The 15,211-nt window shown below is 48.1% G+C and overlaps 1 long non-coding RNA gene across 1 annotated transcript in view; it reads right to left on the reverse strand.

Annotated features, from left to right (window-relative positions):
* Nucleotides 1-7,791: 7,791 nt before the first annotated feature.
* Nucleotides 7,792-15,211, reverse strand: part of LOC135386951 (uncharacterized) — a 91,242-nt gene continuing 83,822 nt past the window's right edge. The window contains exon 2 of the long non-coding RNA XR_010420733.1: nt 7,792-8,395. This is a non-coding gene — a long non-coding RNA (uncharacterized LOC135386951). The remainder of the gene's footprint in view (nt 8,396-15,211) is intronic.

The raw sequence follows: 15,211 nt of genomic DNA on the forward strand, positions 1-15,211 counted from the left end.
GAGCCATTTCTGCATGGCCGTCTTCCAGCATTCTTTGCATGAAGCTGAAGAAATGCTCTTTCGTTTCAGGGTTCTTGTTCAGCGTCCGTGTGAGTGTAGCGAATCTCGAGGCAGCTTGCTCCTTGTTGTTGTGCAGCCGATGTTGGGGCTACCGAAAGGGTAGGGGCGCTATCCAGCTGTTGGTTCCGTCCCTGCTGAACTCTTTGTCCATCAGCTCTACGAACTCGATGTCCTCCTCTGGCTGAGCCAGGTAGATGGGTAGAAATCCAGCGAACCGGTAGAGATGTAGGAAGGGAGTTGCCTCAGGACAGAAGCCGCCGATATTTCGAACAGAGACTGTTCTTCTTCTGGGCACCGTCCTCATCATTGGCTGAGCCAGTTTTTCGTCATCGCTTGTTGTCCGAAACACCTGATCTGAAGGTACTGCGGGATCCGTGACGCCGAGGCAGGGACCGTCGTTAAGGATAGGCTTCTCCTTCACGAGCAAGTGCTTGTGGCACGGTGTGAATATTGTCGGGCGTCCGTTGTCGAAGACGTTTGTGAGGTAGGTGTGGACGCTCTCTGGTCGGCGTACCCGATTGATGCAGACGTCGCCTATAACGACCCAACCGAGATCCAACTTATGGGCATAGGGGGCGTCGAGGGGGCCATTGCGTTGCTGGCGAACTTTATGCACCCTGAGGACGTCCCTCCCCAACAGAAGCAGAACATGGGCGTTTGACACCAAAGGCGGTAAGAAGCGTGCTATATCCCTGAGATGAGGATGTCGTAGTGCGACTTTTGACGTAGGGATTTAGTCCCTGTTGTTGGAAATCTGACCACATTCGATAAGTGTAGGCAGATGTACTTGTGTGCTGCCGTCGGATGATTCAACGACGTACCCACTTGCTCGGCGACCTGCAGTCGTGACCATTCTGGAGCAAGTCCGCAACCTATAAGGAAGCTCGGAGCCACGAATGGTGAACAACTCGAAGAACTCAGGTCTCGCGAGCGATTTGTTGCTTTGGTCGTCTAGAATTGTATACGCGGCAATTGACCTTTCAGGCTGTCCGTGCTGGTAAACATTCACGAGGCATATTTTGGAGCAAGACCTCGGTGATGGCCCGTCGCCGCATACATCTGTGCAGCTTGACGTCACTTGAGGCGGCGGATCGTCCGTGTCCGTGTTGCCCTCCCCGCCCAGCGTATTTCTAAACCCGCTCCTGTACAACAGATCGGCCGCCGCCGCCTCCAGTTAGCGCGGCGGCGGCGGCAGAAAACCCTGAACATGGCGGCTGCTGTGCTATGTTTCACTGTTTGTGGTCGGAGCGTGTGGATGGCTGGACGGTTAATGAGTGAAAAGTGAATGATAGATGTGTTTAGGTGTCTTTGGATGACGATAAGCAATGTACAAGTTCTTCGAAGATTTATGTGCCTTGCTTTTGAAAACGTAGAGACCATGGATAGCCAACGTTTTCAGTGAAAGTGACGATGTGCTGCTGCTTCGTGTCTCTAGTTTGCGATGGCATGAATGCCCATGTCGTTCAAAGTATTTTGGGAAACGAAGTGCGAAGAGTAAAAAACCAAATAGGCAAAAACTTTGTTGTGTGTCACCTTCGATGGAGTGTCGCAGTATGAAAATTAAGGCTTGCCAATCCCATTGTAAGGTTCTTTACTGCAATTCTTCATAGCGACCACTCTCTCTGAAGCTGTTTACTAGGAGCTTTGGAATTAAGTCATTAAAGAAATAAACCGTCGTCGAATTATGACATGGTCATGGCGCATCTCAAAAACAGACGTACTGTACCTACTGAAGTCTGTACATAGTACATGCACAAAAGATAACACTTCTCTGTGTATGGACACCTGTGCGTCCTAACTTTTCGGGTTCGGGGGGATGTGTGATTCGGGTTGTATTTTCCAAGTTATAATTCGCTGTGAAATGGAGCCCTGTTAATACATTCAGATGATGTCGTTTTCATTCTGCTTAGACTTCTTTGCTGATACTTGTTGGCCTCTTTCATGTTGACATAAAAATCATGTTCACTAGTTATAAGTGGAGACACTGCACTATCTTGCGTAACTATTAGTTTTGAACAACTGTACGGTGTACTACAACAAAGAATCTACTGAGCTTTTCTCCTGATCAGTGTTTTTATTCAGTACTTCTGACCCCAAGCAGGTAATTGTAGCAACGAACAGGAAAAATAGCATGCATAATATGCACAAACATTGGTATGTTCAAATAGAGCAAGTGTACCAAATAGCAACAAAATAAAACAGAATGGAAGGCTACCAGCGAAAGCAAAAATCATAAGAACGAGGTAACATTTCCTTGAGTTTGAGGAACGCACAATACGAAGAGGACAACACAAGACTATATGTACATATCACGATGACGTTATGAAACATGCTGCGTTACCTCACAGTGAGGAATGCCATTCATACTTTTTGTTGTTTGGAGAGATATGTTCATTGTTTTTTTATCAATTCATTATTGTGTAGTTAGATAAGACATTACTTGATTTTCTGCCTTAGCGCATGGCCCCACTGCACATTCCACGATGAATATTCAAAGATGCAATTTAATGGCCATTTCTGATGTTAACTACAGTCAGTCAATTAGATTTTCACTTCGTATCTCATCTGTCTTTAATTGCGGATCTGCCTGTATATCTTCGCAGCGTCATTTCCGCTGCACATTCCACAGTCAGCCCTTTGTCACTCTCCATGTGAACCTGCATGCCCCTTTGCATGCATTTCACGTAAATTAATTCTGCTGAGCTTCCCTCTTGATTTTCCTTCTGATATCCCACTCTCAATAGCAAGGAATTCATCAAACACTGAGGAGTGCCTGCGTTTAGTGCATTACGTCATGTTGTACTTTGTCTCGCTGGTTGCTTTGGTCAAATTATCAGCATCACTTCTGCTGTCAGTTCTGAATCATGTGGGAAATACAATACAAGACAGACATCTGCTGGGGTTTTCTTCTTGTGGGAGTGTTGAGGCTCAAAAGGAACTTGGAACTTACCCGAAGTTACATTGACAAAATAACCTAAAAAGGAACAAGATTTTCAAGAAGTTACCGGAACTCAAAAGCGATGAGTTAGGTTTAAAAGTACTATACAGGGGGATCCGCAATGTAGTCAGCTTCTTGTCAGGTCTCTGAATAAAGGAAGGTAGCTTTACAATAATGAGTTACCCCAACACTGATCCTTGTTGTTATTATTAGAGCATGAATCAATGTGCACTAAACACTGCCAAAATATGCATGCCACTATGCACTGAAAATCTTCGAAATATGTAGTAAAAATCCTTAATACGTGCACTGTTTTGCATTGTTTGTGGTACAAAAGTAATGCACCAAGATCCTATTCTTTTTAAAGTTAGTATTTTGTTAGGGATAATATGGTAAAATAAAGCCACATTCGTTCTGCAGGACACAGCAAATGATACTTGCGCCACAGATATAAATCATGGAGCTAAGGCGTTTGTGATTGATAAACTAGCGTAAACGCAGTCTAGGTGGTGGACGAAACCCATGACGAAACAAGCTTGAGCATGAGCAACATGAACATAAGTATATGTTCGTGTAAATCTGTGCTCAGGTTATTATTATCCAGCAATGAAGTGATACAGTGGGCAAACAAACCTCTAGGTCCACACGTTTACTGGTCAAGGCATAGGGGGAGGGGGTTATGTTTACTAAGAAAATAGATACTTAAAGTTAGCCAGGCAAAGAGCCGGCTTGCTATGCCAAAAAATAAAAAAAACTGCAAAGAAGAAGAAGGAAAAGGTAAGAAAGAAAAAGAAGGAAAGAGACACTAGAACAACGTCGAATGCATTTCACGAGCCCCCAGACTCGGAGAAAACCGAGGAGAGCAGCAGTGACAGCCCACTGGTTGGGGTGCAAGGCAAGGCGAAGGAGAGCGGCAAACGAAAAGTCGTTACAGCCGATCTGTGGCACACGGCAACGAAGGGTGTTCCTATGGTGAAAGTGTTGCTAACAATGCAGTCAGAGTCAACATGTAAGTCGTAGTTTCGGCCCGGAACTGCAGAGCACATATGGCGCACCGACAGCGAATATGTAGACGGCGTAGGGGTTAACTAAAAAAATATCCAATACCGGTGTTCACACACTCACTTGACCTCATCTTGATCATACTCAAACCATCATGTCACTACTTGCTTACATCACATACACGTACACATGTAAGTTGAGGTTTAAGTGCCACAGGATGCTGTGTTTGCAATTCCAAGAACACTGCAGCCCTGTAAAAAACAGCATACGCTACCGTGCTATGAAAAAAAAGGCATAACTTATTCATGTCAGATGAGTAATGCATCATCTCTGCTCATTTCGTATGTTCCCTGTCTTCGTCACTTCATGTTTCCTAACGTATCCCAGCTTCCACAATATAAAGTGCTGACAGACTGCTAATCTTGGCTAATCTTGCTTGACTGGTAATCTTGCACAGCTGTGTCCTTTCCATGAAATCACTATATGTTGCAGATTGCAGAGTGAATTACTTGCTTGGTCTACATGCGTATCATAGTACCTGCACATTTGTTTTGGTACGCAAACCTTCTCATTTATTGCACACACCCTCCAACGCTTGAACAGCCTTCACCCTATTTTGCCACTACAGTAACGTTTTATTATCTCAGTATGACGGGACAACACGGCACATTAGTGATGGTTGTATCGCATGACTACGGATATGGCTTTGGTTTTATCCGATAAGCTCTGAAAACACCCACCAGTAATTTTTAAAACGAAGTTTTGTACAAAAAATTGAGACTATTCTCATCCACAACGCCAAACTTGGCATGCCAAAAGTCATGTCTTGGCTTGTTGTAAAAGGCCACAAAGGGACCGTGATGAATTTGTACAGCATTATGGCGTTCAGCAAATTGACCTGCCAGGGAGCTTCAGGACATCTAATGAGAGTAGGCCATTGTTGCACGAGCAAGCGTGAATATAAAAAGTTGTCCAGTGTCCGATGTTAATATTAGGCATTTACGAAGTTGAGATAATTAAATATAAGTACAGGTCTCAGATTACCAACACTAACTTCTAACTTGTCTAGTACATACTACACTTCAGTGTAAATGGGTATTTTACATATTGTGCTGCCAACGTGCAATGTCAATGTGCACACGAAAAAGTTGCACGCTGCATTACAAAAGTGTGGTGCACACGCTCATTTTTTGTTTAATATTTGCTTCTGATTGATCTGATGAACTTCAGCAATTGCGACCGTTTGCTCCGCTTCCTGGAACCTCTTAACTAGTGAATTTTCTAATGTCAGCCACTGTCATGTAACCAAATTATTGTGTTTTGTGTATATCAGGGCACTAAAGGTAATCTGCAGGCTGTTCGAAACGTATCCGTACACACTTCACTGTTGTGTTTACGTTACTACGTACAGAGGGGGGGGGGATTTATTGGCAGAAAAAAAGGAAAAATCTGAGCGTATTGATCTTTCACCTTTTACGTACAGACTTTAGTCTTGCTGTTTTTGCAGGTACGCCATGACCACGTCATAATTCGACGACGGTTTATTTTTTTTAATAATTGAATTCCAACGTTCCTCATCAACTCCACAGAGAGTGGTCACTATAAATAATTGCAGTAAAGAACGTTACGACGCGATTGACGCACGCACACACTTATTGTTACACAGTCCATCGAAGGTGCTTAAACACAACAAAGCTTTAACAGAAATTCGATTTTTCACTGTTCACGTTATGTTTCTCAAAATACTTTGAACGACAATGGGCATTCATGCCATCGCAAACCGGAGACACGAAGCAGCAGCACAACATCACTGTCACTGAAAACGTTGACTATCCGTGGTCTCACGTTCTCAAAAGCAAGGCACATAAATGTTCGAAGAACTTGTACATTGCTTATCGTCAGCCAAAGACACCTAAACACATCCATCATTTACTTCTCACTCATTAGCCGTCCAGTAACACGCTCCGAACACAATTATAGCGGCCGCCATGACATTTCAGGGTTTTCTGCCGCCGCCGGAATACGCAGTACACTGCCGCCGGCGCATAACTGGAGGCGGCGGCGGCGATCTGTTGTACAGGAGCGGGTTTGGAAATACGCTCCCCGCCATGGGTTGCTCGTGCTGGTGGTTGGCTCCTATCGGATGCAACGAGATCGGGATGAATGGCTGTCACATGATTCTCGCCACCGCATTCCGCACACTTCACCACGGCGGTGCACGCCGTAAAGACGTGCTGAGAATTGGAGCAGCAATTGAAGCAAGCACCGTATTCCCTGAGTAGTCTCCTACGTTCGTCAATGGGCTTTTGTCGGAAGGTACGTCATTTCCCTAAGGGATGAGACCTTTTGTGCAAAGGACACTGTTCTGAGGTATCCTTAATTTTCTTGCGAGGCGTACTTGATTCGCAAGCGTTAGGAAGAACCACAGTTATGTTCATTAAAACCGGTGTCTTCTTCCTATCAGGTGCGGAGGGCGCGGCATGTGTCCTCGAGCCGTCCTGTGTCTGTTGGCCAGATGACGAAATTGCAAAGCTGGGATCATTCTTCATTTTAGCGACATAGCGATTGAACCTTGAGAAGCAGGAAAATGGCGGGAATGACACCATGTGCTCTTCCTTGTACCTGGATCCGTGAGAAATCCATTTTTCTTGGATGTTCGCAGGCAACTTCGCAACGATGAGATTTACGCCGCGTGCTGTGCCAAGGTAGCTGAGCCCTGGCAGATGTGGGTCTGACTTCGCGGATTCAAGCTTGAGAAGCAGGTCCCCAAGTTCTCTGAGCTTCTGGTTGTCGGTTCTTGAGACCCTTGGAAAGTTCTCGATCCTCTTGAGAAGTGCGTTCTCTATTACTTCTGGACTGCCGTAGCATTCTTCCAGCCTCTCCCATACTATGCGAAGACCAGTAGCAGGATCGTTTACATGCACGGACCTCAACCTCTTCACCTGTTCCATTGACTGAGCACCGACCCACTTTGACAGTAAATCAAGCTCTTCGGTAGACGATATGTCCAGATTCGCAATGGCGTTGAGAAAAGTTGCCTTCCAAACACGGGAGTTCTCAGGGCGATTCGTCGAACCTCGTAAGCCCAGAATGTACGAGTTCTCTTCGAACGAGGTACTTGACGAGGTCGGTCATCGCAAATGAACTGTCGTGGGCCTGTTGGCGAGCATGTGCAACGTCATCCACGGTAACGGCGTTATCGTTGGCGCGTTTAGTTCTTCTTGGCAGTTCTTCTGCGGCCGAGATGGCATTCTCGACGGCTGTCGGCAAGTGTTGCTGTGCAGAAGGATAGAAACAAGGAGCACTGACGTTGTAATGGGGCGAAGCGGACGGCTGCTGAAGGACGTACTCCTTTGTTCGCTGTGAGTTGTCTTCAACCAGTGACGTAGATCTTCGCATTTATCGTCCTGCTCTGATATTGCTGCTTCCAGAATTCTTGCCTGAGCCTCTGCTGCAGCAGCCTCCTTTTCTTGTTGCAGGATCTTCAGGTCGGCTTCGATTTTTGCCCTTTCAACCTCCATAGCGGCCTCCCTGACAGCGTATGCTGTGAGAGCATGAGTAGTAGGTACTGGACTCTCACAGTGCACAACGCCCAACTGGCCTGAACACGATTTAATTAGCAATTAGAGCTAATTGGGACCCCCCACATTAATCAGCACCCTCCAGGGAGCCACCACACTAATTGGGGAAAGTCTAACTCGTGTCCAGACCAGCTGAGCGTTGTGCACTATGAGAGTCCATAAAAAAGAAAAATAATAGGCAGAAAATAAAATAAAAAGATGGAAATAGAGTGGAGAGAAACAATTTATTCGAAAATCAACGATGCCGCGGCGAAGAAGCCGCTCCGCAACACCCGAGTGACCAGCGCCCGCCATGTTGGTAGTTTGCACCCAGCAGTTGCAGAGATCGACGACAGGTGGCCACGTAGTTGCAAGGCATCACACCAGATGCCGCCACCGTCATAGCTCTAGACGAGAAAGACAGAACAAGATACTAGCGGCAGGTAAAAATGGCAGCACTGCTAAACAAGTCTAGGCATGCGAGAGAAAAGGTCTAATCGCTACTGCTAAACAGAAAACAGTACACATCGGGGAAAAAGGCTTACGGGGACGATCGCTTAGGCCTAACCACAACACTACGCAGCTAACACAAGGCGGGAACCACACATCGCTAAACATGCGTCAACAGGCTTGCTCACCGCAAAACAAGTCTAAACATGCGAGAAAAGGCTTACGGGGGGGGGGGGGCGATCGCTTAGGCCTAACCTCAACACTACGCAGCTAACACAAGGCGGGAACCACACATCGCTAAATATGCGAGAAAAGGCTTAGCACGAGCGCGGTCACCGCTAAACACGGCAAACATACGAGAAAAGGAGCGCGTCAAATCACTCACCTTTTCCCCCGCAGCAACTTCCAGGCAGAAACTGAGCGAGCGCGGAGAACACACGTCTGCTCTCTACGAGAGCCAGCCAGAAACTGAGCGAGCGCGCGGAGCGCACGTCTGTCTTCCGCGACAGCCCGAGAGAAACTGAGTGAGGCGACGCGCAGCGGCAGCTATGGATGCGCGCGCGCCCTCTGCTCCACCCGTCCGCGCATGCGCGCGCGCGCAGCTCCCTCTGCGCCGCCCGCGGGTGTTTTCGGTTTCGGCTCTCCGCTGCGCGCGCGCGCGCTCCTAGCGGCGACGGGTGGCTTTTGAGTTTCACTTTCGTTTCTTTGCGCGCGCGTTTATCTCTATAAAGGCAGCGCGCACCGCGCTCGCGTCATCACTACGTGAAGATGTTCAGCTACCACTCTTTACAAAATTGTTCCCGCACCCACGCTTCTTGGGAAGAAGTGGAGAAGGAATGTTTCAACGGCGAAAGTCCCCGCAACGAGCTCGTCATCACTGCTTTTCGCTACATGATAGACATGGTAGGCTTTGGCAATATAGGAGAGATCTCGCCGGGGCCGCTGCAGGAGATGGTGCGTCGAATCTACGCCCGTTACAAGAACGTCTGCATAACGGTTCCAGACGGACCCCTGGGACTAATGTGCGAATTTGTGAGCTTGGCCAACGCAGAATTCAACTACATCGCTGCAGACATCGTGGACCTTCTCGCTCGTGCCATCGCTCATATTAAGCACGCCCTGCGGAAGCAGCGACATTTGCAAGCAGTCTACATCGCCAATTTTGTCATTGATTTATTGAAATACCGATTGGTTATTGACATGCAACGCATTAAACAGTCCGAATAACTTTGACGAGACTCTGTGTGTTCTTTCACTGAAACATCTTTATTGAATACATACAAAGGACTTGGTCAATAGATGCCTGCACCCTCCCTCCCTTGTCTGATCTCACGAACGCAGCATTACGAGATGATCAGACGTGCCAGAAAAGGGGAATCTTCATCGCAGCGCCGTCATTGCGCGGGTCACTGTGCCAGCACGATGACGGAATGGTCATTCTTTCCGTACACCCATTCCGCTACCACACTGCCACGATGTCCCGTGCTTCTCCTGTCTGCGAGAGAGAGAGAGAGAGAGAAGCATGTCTCGACTAGAACTTTTATTCTCGATTACATGCGCGTGCAGCTCTTTGTTGCACGGTTACTCGATGCCTGACGTCGACGGTCTCGGGCTCTCTTCCGGGTTTTCCGGTGCTGCACAAAGAGGGAGTACTATCGTAATGCGATACGCGTCAAAACACCCGTAAAGCTTACCGTATTCGCAGCTCCCATAAGGGAAGGAGTGTACGGCATCTACGAGATAGCGTTTGTCGTCGTACGGGACCAAGCTCTTCTTGAGTCTCGAAATGGTGTACATCGTTTGCTTTATACTCTGGATGGTGCACTGCTTCTGAGAGACCGCCTTTTCATTGAACAGAGAATCTCGGTACACTTCGTGCAATAAATGTTTCCGCACCACGTCTTTCTTAACTCCTTTGGCTCTCGCGATCTGTTTGTGTGACCCAGCCAAGAGAATGCTGTACATTTTCGCTCGGATGGCTACGACTTCCTGAATAACTCCGCCCCCCGTCTCGTCTTTGAAGTACCCCATCTGGTTCGCGTGCTCGTCGTTGAAAAGTGGGTGGTCTGGCGGATAGGAAGACAGATCTAACTCACTCTCAATCTTCATCAGCTGCTCTTCCAGGCTTTCACACGTGAGAGAAAAAATTACGCTGTCCGTGTCGCTATAGATCAATTGCACTGGACATGTCAAGCGAGAAAAGAGCGACTCGTAGATGAAGCTGTACATTCGGACTTTGGATATTTCAAGAATGGCAAAGCCCACGTAAACGGGGTGCGTGCATTTGATGCGGCGTTGTTTCATCTCGTACAAGATGCACTTGTCACTCAGAATGAGAAAATGCTGACTGTCGACGGAGCTAGCCTTTCGTAGTGCACTTTCTTTGTCGTAGGCTATTGCGTACCTTTTCATGCGTCTCACATTTTGTATCGACTTACCGAACGTGCTGTTCGACATGGTTTTGTACAGAAGTCTCTCGAATTTCGTGCTCGCGGCATTCCTCAACGCGACGTTTCTCTGCACGAAGGTTCGCAAAAAGTCGTCTTGGCGGAACGAGAGGATGCTGTGAACACGTTTTATTTTCATGCCCAACCTCACGAACAGAGCGAGCATAATGAACGACGTAGCGTTCTTTGTCATAGCACGTCAGCAAGAGTTTCTTTGTGGGAGGGGCGTTCAGCGCCAACGCATCTTTCAGGTGTCGCTGGTAGGGGGACAGTTCGTTCTCGTCCACGCACCTGTGTTCGGGTGCCAGGGGAAAATCCCTGGTGAGCGCGTGCAGTTCTTCGGGATACAACAAGTCTACCACATATACGTAACCCACTTCCGAAGCGTGAGGAATGTTGAGAAAATCAATCTCGCTCCACCTCGAAGGATCGACCCACTCAAAACCACCTGTCGGGAGATGGAAAGTCATCGCGTACGGGTACAAACTATTCACGTCGAGGTACTGGATAAAAGTCTTTTCTTGCTGGGGATCGTAATCGTCGCACCCCTCGTGATTAGCCCGACAGTATCTGTGGAAGCTGTTACAAATGCCTCCCCTGATTCCCTTCTCGATCGTTTCGTACATCTCGCGATCGCTCATGAGCTCGAGTTTGACTTTGGTGAGCTTCAGAGCGCTGCCCCACGCGTAGCTGGCGAGGGACACGGTGCGTAGGATATCCATCCCATCCGTCTCTAGCGCGATCTTCCTGAAATACAGCACGACGTCGCAGAGCTGACAGGCGTCGAGCGTGACGTAGAGACGCGTGTAACCACCGAGGTTCTTACATTCGAACAATTCGAAAATCTCTAGGGCGTACTGATAGTCCTCGTCCGTGATCTCTTGGTCGTTCAGGTCACTTTTGAAAGCTTCCTTTGGCGGTAGTGCGGGCAAATTGTACGCTTCGAAACTGTCGACGAAGGTGTACGGGTAAATGCCCTTCCTGAGGAGGCGCCGGAAACGGTCACCATACATTTGGCGGGTACAATGAAACTAGCTCTCGCCACCGCTCGCGAGCAGGGTTTCCACCAGGTTCGACAAGGACAGGTTGAAAAACTGCGTGGTATCGCGGAAATGGAGATCGCCAATGTTGAACCCTCTTATCTTTTCCGTACTCGAAGCTAAGATCCACGGCTCGCCCAGATTTAGAACGTGCATGTGGCGGAGAAGGGAGCTCAAATCGTATTGCAGGTTGTGCATGCACACGACGAGTTCTTTGGTATTACGACACGTAAGGTTACACGTATCACACAGCGTCGCGACAAAATTCGAAGAACCGGGCTCTACGAAGCGGGTGTGGTCGTGATGCGACACCTTCCGCGTATGTCGGTTAAATTCGATTCCACAAAATTCGCAGTGCGTAGCGCTCGCGTGCCGAAAGTGGTCTTCCATACTCATGACCAACGGCGCGGGACAACTGTTCAACCTATCGATTTGATCGCTAAATCGCTTGAGTGAGAGCAAGCATTTCTCTGCCGCGTTGGGTCCCAAATAGCCATCTAGGCCTAGTATTTTTCCGTCCCAACTTCTCACTACAACGATGCAGTACGAGCTCATCCTGTGCACACTCACAGCGTCCTTAACGAGTGCGTCCTTTTCCAAGACGCTCTCCGTGTCCAACACCGTGAAATAGGGATAGGGATGCATGTACTGTATCTTGTTGAAGGAGACACACTCCCCCGCTTTTGGCATTTCGAGAATCACTTCGTTTACGTCGCGACACAGACGTTCGTGTTGCTGCAATGCCCTCTCGTCCCGTAACCGGACGTGCATTTCTCGCAATAAAAGTAGTCACTTCGTCCCATGAAAGTGCTAAATTTTCTGATTCCATAGAAATCCTCTCTAACCTCGAGCAAGTGGACTTTATCTTTATAGAGCGTACAGGGAACCCGTCCGGTAGATATCGAACTCGTCTGCTCGTCGAACACGTAGATGTACACGGAGATTTTGTTTTTTCTCTCCCACAGGGAAATGTCTTCGTAAGTGACTGGGAAGCAGGGCGGCCAGTACGTTACGCGCGTCTCCGGATTCGAAGGATTCATGTACTTGCGGTATCTAACATAATCGTTTGGGTTGTTTCTCAACGGATGCAAGAGTGCCAGCACGCTATACTTGAAACACTCGTTTTCGTGATTCGGCGGAAGTTTGACGTTTGTGAGAGTCTTTCGTTTTCTTTTTAGCAGCTCGGGAAGCTCGATCGTGCACCCAATCCGCTTCGGTTTTAAGCGCGTTAGTTTTAAGTCGACACATTGGACGTCGTTCGAGGTGAAACGAGACCCTTCTGTCGCATAGTTTTCTACGCGTTGCGAGGACTCTGCGATGGCAGCATTTATCGCGCCTTCGATTTCTTGGCGGTTATGCACCACTCTCAAGTGAAGGTTCACGTGGAGGAGATGAGAAGTCAACCCGTCGGCTCCGTCCTTAATCATGAGCACCTTCGAGCACAGACAAAATTTGAAAGGCATGGGATAAGCTTCGAGGACGCGCGTGATTACTGGAGCTATGCTCGGTAGATAAAGTCGCAAATCGTCGACGTTGTCGTCGTGTGGGGAACAGAGAAGCGTGTACCTAGTAGCCGTTCCGTCAAATGCCTCATCTGTGACAAAAAAAGGAAGGAATCGTCTCTCCGTGACGGAGGGATGATTCTCTACGACGTGTTCTCGCAATTCAACGATTCTACGTCCCTGGACAGGCTCAGCTTCGTTTTGAAATTCTGGGCTTGCATCTGGTGATTCATCTCTAACCCTACCAGACAGAGGAATGAAATCTGCATACGACTGACCCCCTTCCCACATGAGCAATTCGTCTGCATTGTCATGTCCATCTAGGGGTTCGTCGTCGTCCGTTTCAGGTATTACGAAAGGCGGACTACTGACTCTGTCGTCGTCGTCGTCATCGTCATCTGAAAGGACGACTGGGCTATTACCGAGATTCTCTATTCTAGCTTCGTGCTCTCTTTCTACGGCCACGAGCATGGCATCGATGGGGTCGTACTGACATACGAGACAGCGTGGCACTGCGGTCAAACAAAATCAGTACGAGATTTCCTCTCACGAAACAATGCTCACTTTTCCCTTCAGTTGAGGAACGCTTGAGATTGATGATGATGATGATGATGACAGAGGATGGGGTGAGTCCCTCTGTGTGTTCAGTGTCATGCGGTGACAGCGGCTATTGGTTCCTGAAAAAACAATGCTATACATAGAATACACTCTCACAGCAGAGACGGTCGACTTACATTTTGGTCCACGAAACGCCTCTTGTCGTGGATGGGTGCCCCTCGTGGGCTTTCGATCAATCGTCGTAGAACCAGCGCACCTTTTATAGTCGCTACACCGCTCTCCTCCTCCTCGCATTGCAACGGTGTCGTCTGTACTTTGACCACCCCGCCTTCCGTCTTTCGCGCCTTTTTGCGATGTCGCATATGACAATGATAATACCATCGACGTTGAATAAAACATTACACTATTTTCTAGCTAACACTCTGGGCCGACTTGTATATGACGACGAGAAGACCCAGAGTGGGATTCGAACCCAGGATCCTTCTACACTGGACGCGACACACTAACCACTAGTCTAATTCGTACTGCGTGACGTTTTTCGTATTGCGGGGTTCGTGTCTACACACGTCACAACATGTTCAAACACGTCCAAACATGTTCAGACACGTTCAATGACGTCATAGAGAGGAAGAGAGAGGAACGAGTGTGTCCAGGGGCGACTTCGCCGCCCGTGTCTGAACACGTCCAAACATGTTCAAACACGTCTTAACATGTTCAGACACGTTCAATGACGTCATAGAGAGGAAGAGAGAGGAACGAGTGTGTCCAGGGGCGACTTCGCCGCCCGTGTCTGAACACGTCCAAACATGTTCAAACACGTCTTAACATGTTCAAACACGTTCAATGACGTCATAGAGAGTGAGAGGCAAAGCTTTACTATAAATGTCGAAGCGAATGGTCGATCGTCATTCCATCATGATCAGCTTGGTAGATCCTCGTAAGTAATACCCATGACGTCATCATCGCCGAAATGTTTGAAGAGTTTCGTTTCCAGTGTACAACACTTTCGCTGCGCGTGAAGTCGTTTTTTTCCCGCCTCACATATTTCGGGAGATTGGCAGCGCCCGCTTCTTCTGTACCAATTGTGGTGGATTCTGGTCCAAAGGTACGCTTCCTCGTTATTTTTTAATACGTTCTATAATCGTTCACATTTTTTCAGAGCAAAAGCATTGGACGGACCGATTGATTCGCCCGTTTCTCGGCTGTCGGACGGTACCGTTCGACATACGTTGCGAAGGACTTCGACTATTGAAGGAAGATGGAGAAGATGGACCATCAGTGTCACTCTGTGACTGAAGAAGATTGTACGTGCGTGTGTTTGAGTTAAAAAAACACGCGTTTCTCACACTCCTTTCGTTGCAGATTACGAATGGCTACTGACGGGAGATCTACCCCTGGTCCTAACCTTCAAGCCTCCTCCAAAGACCTTCTTTTTGCGAATCGGCGATCAACTGACTACCTGTCGTTGCGGTGGACTCTGGTCGAGAAACCCCAGCCATTGGTTAGACTCGAGCCTTCGTCCGTATTTGGGCTGCCTTCCCGGCTACGAAACCAAAGCTGGAGCCTAATTCATGTGTAACGAGAAATAAAAAAAGGTTGTCTACTCTCATTCCGTCTCAGTCATGATGACGCCCGAGCAGAGGTTTGCCACCTT

The sequence above is a fragment of the Ornithodoros turicata genome, chromosome 3, assembly GCF_037126465.1.
Source record: "Ornithodoros turicata isolate Travis chromosome 3, ASM3712646v1, whole genome shotgun sequence".
Lineage (NCBI taxonomy): Eukaryota > Metazoa > Arthropoda > Arachnida > Ixodida > Argasidae > Ornithodoros > Ornithodoros turicata.